Source organism: Chionomys nivalis, chromosome 6 (genome assembly GCF_950005125.1).
Source record: "Chionomys nivalis chromosome 6, mChiNiv1.1, whole genome shotgun sequence".
Classification (NCBI taxonomy): Eukaryota; Metazoa; Chordata; class Mammalia; order Rodentia; family Cricetidae; genus Chionomys; species Chionomys nivalis.
Window position 1 is genome coordinate 7,821,464 of NC_080091.1, and position 7,897 is coordinate 7,829,360.

Here is a 7,897-nt window from a genome sequence, read left to right on the forward strand (position 1 = left end):
TTCATTACTCAATTATAAATCACAAGAACTAAAAGAATTTAAAAATATGTTTGAGTCAAATGCCTCATTTTAATGAGTGTATTACCTACTGTACGTCGGTCCTCCATTCATTTCACACCATCTATAACTGGTTTTCCTCCTAAGAAAATGTTGTTGTGATACCTAATCATGGTTGTCAAGTTGACAAAAATCTGAAAGAGGGAACCTCGTCTTTAGAGTGATTTGTGTATCCTACTGTTTTCTTGATTATAAATTGATGTGAGAAGGTCCAACATACTGTGGGCAGTGCCATCACTAAGCAGGTGGGCCTGATCTCTGGAAGAAAGGTAGCTGCATTGAGCCTGGAAACAAGCCAGTAAGAGCGTGCCACCACGATCTCTGCTTCAGTTCCTGCCTATAGGTTCCTTACTTGAGCTCCTGTTCTGGCTCCTGAATGATGGGCTATAACATATGTCAAAGGAAACCTTTCTTCTTGCGGTTACTTTTGGACAGTGTTTTATCACATTAGTAGAGAAGAAAGTTATGGTATTTATTTTCTGAAGAGCTAGAGTTCCCTCCCATGGTCAGGGAGAAGGAATTCTGCTCGTCTCTTAGCTCTGAAACTTCAGAGGAGAAAGAAAACTTCCCCCTCCAAGGAGGCAGCTGGCTGCTTCTGTGCATTATGTCTTCCTCGCTGTACAAAAGGTTTTTATAAGTTCGGTTTTCACAAGTTATCAACATCCATTTAACAGTTGAGAGAGATAAAAGCAAGGCTTTAGGACAAAGTAAATCATTGTTTTTCTTCAATAAGAATGGAAATTCAAATCTGCCATAAGAAAGAACTGCAGCTGAACAAAAGACTGTTATATTCATACACTAAATATTTCATTTTGCCATTTGTTTGAAAATATTGCCAGTATTTTTGAAAAATTATTTCCTCTGTATAGTGCTTTAAAGTAATGATATTTCCATTAAATGAAGGTCACTTCCAACCTGATTTTCGATTATTACTTTAGGATGTTCACATGTAGCAGAGAAAACAGTGTGTTCTCTGTGATTATCATCATAGGAGACTATTCATTTGCTTAGATATGAAATGTTTAGCAAACGAATCCATTCTACACCAAGGCCTCCTTTTTAGAATTACACACAATTTTAAGCATTATGCTAAAGCTGTAGTAGGAGCTGCTGGCTGTGTTCCTGCCACCCAGCTCCCGGGCCTCCTGGCTAGCTTATGCCCCGAAATAACAACACACAAACTGTATTCTTTTAAACACTGCTTGGCCCATTATATCTAGCCTCTTCTAGGTTAATTCTCACGTATTAATTTAGCCCATTTCTAATAATCTGTGTAGCACCCCAAGGTGCGCTTACCAGGAAGATTCTAGCCTACATCCATCCTGGGTTGGAGCTTCATTGCGTCTGCCCTGAAGAGCAGCTGCATGGCGTCCAAGCTCACTTCCTCTTCCTCCCAGCATTCTGTTCTGTTTACTCCACCCATCTATGTTCTAACCTATGAGGGCCAAGCAGTTTCTTTATTAATTAACCAATGACCTTCCTCCATCATAAAGCCATTTTCAAGTTTCCAGTTTCCAAATCAATTTAAAATCATCTCCCAAATGACTATAAGACTAGTGTATTAGATAATTTAATCTTTAGAATATTGTCAAAATGCAAATATATTAATATTTTCTAGCACTGCTTTAAAAAAGTTCTAAGATGTATATGCTCTTAAGAATTATGAGTGATCATATATCTGAGCTGCATGGTGAGATAAAACAGCAGTTTAGAAGGTTGGTCACATGCTGTTGTCATTATGTGTTCTTGACTGTGTTAAATTCAGCTCATCTTGGTCTGATATTTATAATTTTTATTTTACTTATTTACTTTCTTTAGCAGGAAACTTTTCATCAGCATTGAATATATATATTATTTGAATTTCTATATAAAATAATAGATGTTAGCTCATGTAGAAACCATGGAACATCTTATAAAATAGGGATAATATTTGAGAGCAGAGTGAGATTTGGGCATCCAAAATTAAAGAGCAAAAATACTGGAGATGAAATATATCTTGAAATCTATTTTAAAATCTACCATCTATCTATTTATCTGTCTGTATATATATATAATATGCGCTCTGTATTGAAATCTACAAAATAGGACCACTGAGCTCATTTCTTCTGTGTAAACAATTTTATCCTCACATGTGAAAAATGAAGTGTAGTGGGGACTCTGAAGGAGCTGAAGGCAGAGAGTGGGGTGAATATTATCAAATACACTGGGTATAACATATGAGGTTCACATATGAGTAAAATATTCTATTAAATATTCTATTTAATAGTCTATTAAAAATGGGGAGCAATAATAAAAGGCCTGAAAGGCCTGCACAGAAGGTAGAAACCTAGGGACAATACAAGGACTAAATCAGGGAAATTCTTATTATGTGTGTTTTCCTTGTTTTAGGACATTTGTGCAGCTCACATATGCATTATTATATTTCTGTAAATAAATTAATTTTTGATGTATTATAAAGTAGTGATAATTACTTACCATATAAATTTAAAAATGTTATTATAATACCTAATATTATATCTATAAACCTTTATCTACTTAATTATTAATTCTTAATAATATGTAAAAATGATTTCAGAGTGATGTTTTCATGTATGCTTGCTATGAAAAATTTTTTAATGTATGTTACATCTACAATCATAAGAAAAACTCAAAAAACAGAATAACAGGAAAAAAGACATCATTTGATGTCTCTATCTCCAAAAAGAATCTGTCAACCACAACCAAAGTCATGTTTCCTGACTACAGAGAAAGAAGTCAGTATAATCCCTATATTTATTCTCCTACTTAGCTTTACTTGTCCACTCAACACAGCCAAGAGCTATCTGGTATGGGACAATTCTGTATACTGTCAATTACATTTTAAATAAATGCTGTTGGCCAGTAGCCAGGCAGGAAGTATTAGCGGGACAACCAGACAGAAAGTAGAGGCGGATCAGTGAGAACAGGAGAATTCTGGGAAGGAGGAAGCCCATTCTTCGCCCAATTTTGTCCAGACACCGAAGAAGCAGGATGTGACCTACCCTACTGAAAAAGGTACTGAGTCATGTTGCTAACATAGATAAAAATAATGGGTTAATATAAGTTATAAGAGTTAATAAGAAGCCTGAGCTAATGGGCCAATCAGTTTTATAATTTATGTAGACCTGTGTGATTCTTTGGGACTAATGACTGTGGGAACTGGGCAGGACAGAAACTCCAACAAGGAGACCCTCATGTTACAGCTACCTTATAAAGATCCATCAATAGAAGTATTGCCTAGATCAGGTTGGCTTTCTTAATTATTAATCGATGTTTGAGAGTCCAGCCCACTACTGATGACACATTTCCCATGGAGGTGGTTCAAGGCTGTGTGAGAAAAATCAAATAAGCATGAGGATATGAATGAGCCAAAAAGCAGCAGCATTCATGGTTCTGATGTCCCTTAGCTATGAGTAGGTTTCCTGATGCAAGGTGTTTCTGGGTGGGATAGCAAAAACACCAGTCTTTAAGTTCTCTAGGTGATTGCAGTGTAAGCCGAAGTGCTTTCCAAACAGTGTTTTATCACATTAATAAGCATGAAACTATGCATTTAAAATTCATATAATCCCTTTTTAACATGTCAATTAAGTAAATTTTGTCTTCAAAACTAGTATTAACAACATTGTTATGAGCAGCAAGATAATGAAGGAAGAAGAATCTTGAGACTGAAAGGGTAGATTTCACTTATCTGAGTGTCAGTGAATAAACAACACTAAGGTAAAGCATGTTGAGAGCATCCAACTAACCAGAGTCTTTAACCAGATGTCCAGGCTAAGCCCTACATGTTTCATAGTGTTAAGAGGATGTGATCTATATTGGTTTGTTATGAGAGTAATTCTGTACAATGTACTAATGCAAGTTGTACCTTTAGATTGGATCTGTGGCTATTGATATGCAGAGCAGATTATTGCGGATGTGACATTTCATAAAATTTAACCTGATGCACGGCATGTATCTCAACTTCAATGTTGAGTGATTGCTTTTTCTGAATAACAGGATCTTAAATTAGTAGAATTATTGCTTACCTGAATAGAAAGGTTGCTTCAGTTAGTGCTGCACTCAGCATGAAATATATATTTCATATACAAGAAGTTCTTTATTTACACTTCAGATGTTATACACACAATAATTTAGGTACAGGTAATGTTATTCTTTTCTCTGGAAAAAATCCAAAATTATATTAAAATTATGTAATGATCTGCAGAAAAGTCAGGAATAGAGCAGATAATAAAAGTGCATTGGATCACTGAGGCAGCAAATGAACTTGCAGTGAAGATGCTTTTCTGTACCATCTCTTTTCTCCCTTTCCTTCTGGTGGTGGAGACTTACTGTACTTGTTTGTTCTTCCATTATATTGTTCACAGTATGGAAGCAAACATAGAACTTACCTCATTATGAATGCTGTGCACATAAAATAAATACATCCAAGAGTCTAGAAAGGACTTGGAGTCAGTAACTCACAAGAAAACTTACTTAGTAAAAATATTTCATGATAAATCAACTAATATGTAGGGACATATCAAACTCAAAGATGGAAAATATAGAAATTTAGTTGAGGAAAAAATTATATCAACACAAACATATCAAAGTCATAAGTGATTAGAGAAAGGAAAATCATTTAATAAATATTTATGAGATGAATCATAATTTCCCAAAAAATATAAATTTAGCATGTTTTTGGCAAGAGTTTACACTTTGCAAAAAAGGACCTGTTTCAATCAGGAAAAAATGATATTTGATTGAAAATAATTGTTAAGCATTCTAATATCTTTATGTAGATCAAGATGAATACAATCACATAACAGTTCTTTTAGTATGGCAGATATGTCATAGTATGCTTTGCATTCCTTGTGCAAATGTGTCCTGACGAGATTTCTGTTCAATGGAAAGAGAACAGACATGTAGTATAAAAAGAATGTGACATTTTGGCAATTAATGTTTTTTTTAAACAACTTAATAGAACATGAGGAAAGTTCATATTTTATTTTCTTTACTCCTGCTGATGATCTTTCTTTGGTAAAATGCTGCTAGAAACATTATTGTTAATGTTTTCATTTTGTAATTAAAATATAAATCAAAGTAAAACAAATATCCCCTCAAACAAAATTTCTTATGAAAGTTTCTCCGATGAAGTCCTCTTAACTCACTGTATAGAAATACTAACTTTCAGCTTCTGCTACACCACCTTTAAGAAAGACTTTTGCTCTCCCAGACAACACATTTTCTCACCTTCTATTTACCACTGGGTTACTATGTGAAATCTTGAGAGAATGGCCCATCAGAAGCTGTCCTCTCGGTAGTAGCTCACTTCAAAGTCATAGGGCGTTGACTTTAATCTTCCAACAGAAATATCTGAAAGATTTGAGTAAAGTCTTAAATACTGCTTGACGTTATAACAAGAGTCATGCTTTTTTTTTCAGAGTGTGGTTTCCTTTAATCAATCATCTTGAAAAGATTAAATCATGTCCACAATTACCAGCATTCATGAATACTCACACACTTACATGAAAGATAGGAGCAACAAGTAAAGACATTGCAATATGACGGAGACCTTGTAGGCTTGTGGGAGCCTAGGCAGTTTGGATGCTCACCTTACTAGACCTGGATGGAGGAGGGTGGTCCTTGGACTTCCCACAGGGCAGGGAACCCGGATTACTCTTAGAGATGATGAGGGAGGGGGACTTGATGGGGGAGGGGGAGGGAAATGGGAGGTGGTGGCGGGGAGAAGGCAGAAATCTTTAATAAAATAATAATAATAAAAAAACCCAGTGCCATTGTTCTTGACTTCTCAGCAGTCCTCATTGTCCGCTATGTTCAGCGAGTCTGGTTTTATCCCATGCTTTTTCAGACCCAGGCCAGCTGGCCTTGGTGAGTTCCCGATAGAACATCCCCATTGGCTCAGTGTGTGGGTACACCCCTCGCGGTCCTGAGTTCCTTGCTCGTGCTCTCTCTTCTTCTGCTCCTGATTTGGACCTTGGGATTTCAGCCCAGTGCTCCAATGTGGGTCTCTGTCTCCTTTAATCGCCTGATGAAGGTTAATATCCAGGAGGATGACTATATGTTTTTCTTTGGGTTCACCTTCTTATTTAGCTTCTCTAGGCTCAATGTCCTTTATTTATGACTAGAAACCAATTATGAGTGAGTATATCCCATGTTCCTCTTTTTGGGTCTGGCTCACCTCACTCAGGATAGTGTTTTCTATTTCTGTCCGTTTGCATGCAAAATTCAAGAAGTCATTGTTTTTTACCGCTGAGTAGTACTCTAATATGTATATATTCCATACTTTCTTCTTCCCTCTTCCATTGAAGTGATGGAGATGGGTCTTGTATTAATCTGTTGCTTTCATTGGTTAATTAATAAAGAAACTGCCTAGGTCCATTTATAGGCCAGCCCTTAGGTGGGTGGAGTAAACAGAGAGAATGCTGGGAGAAAGAAGCTGAGTCAGGAGTCGCCATGATTCTCCCACTCCAGACAGATGCAGGTTAAGATCTTCCCTGGTAAGCCAGCTCGTGGTACTACACAGAATATTAGAAATGGGTTAGATCAATATGTAAGAGCTAGCCAATAAGAGACTGGAACTAATGGGCCAGGCAGTGATTAAAAGAATACGGTTTCCGTGTAATTATTTCGGGGCATAAGCTAGCCATGCGGGGCGGCCGGGTGCCGGGGACGCAGCCCCGCCGCTCCCACATCAACAGAGTGGCACCCAACGTGCTAATGAACTCCACGTAAAACCTGAGAGGGCTTAAAAAGGACAGAGAGAGAATTTAAGACAGCTTTATGCTGTTTGTGGGTTGTGTGCAGCAAAGAAATTGTCCTGACTCAGCAACAGGAAAAAACTGGCTGTTTTAAAATGCCGGCTTTCTGGGCTGTGCCGCCATCGCGATCTCTGTCTGGCTCCTGCGGGAGAAAGAGTCTTTGAATGGAGCATTTGGAGTAAAATGCTATGGCTTGCTTGATGGCAATGTGGACTACTGTGTGCCTGGAACTGTGAGTGGTTCAGGGGCACCAAACGGCTCAGAGGCACATGCAGCTCCACCACGCTACTGGTGCAATGTGCAAGGATCAGAGGCACGAGCGGCTCCGCCATGTTGGACTGGGCGGGGCAAGCAGGCAGTACCTGTTTTTGACCTAGGAATGTCACAGCTTAGATTCTTAAGCGCTTAGCGATTTAAAAGCACAAAACAAAGTGCTCCTGGATAGTAAAAATATTACAGAGTCACAATAAAACAGATTCAGACATAAAAGACCACAGTGTTGGATGACTGTACGTAGGCTTGAGAGAGAGAAGAAAAATATATATAAAGAATAAAGTTAATGTCTTAAAAAAAGGGTAAAGTCTTTAAAGAGACAGAGTACAGATAGTTATAGATTAAAAGAAATAAAGAAAAATAAGCCACGTAAAAATGGAAAATTCACAGAGAGTCTGGATTCTTTGTATTATTGTGTTTTCTTTAAAATTTTTGACTGTAAAGGAGCTAAGTACAGAGAGACATTTCATTACATGGGCTGCCAAGCTAAACCAGAATGGATATAAGGGTATTATAATTTCAGAATTTGGGACTAAGGATATGATGCTTTGGAGAGGGTCTTCTTTTGTTTTCACAGAGGATGCGACCCTGTGGATTTCTTCTATCCCAATATGGTATGATAGACCACGCCCTCCTGAAAGGTTACTGTGAACACCCTCAAAAAATTGCTTCACTCAACTGCCCACTGAGATGAACCTGGCACACAGGTTATACCGTGAAAGACCTGAATAACAGCGCCCCCATTCAGCAGGAAGCAGTTTGGAGAGAAAAAACTGCGCCCATATTCCCAA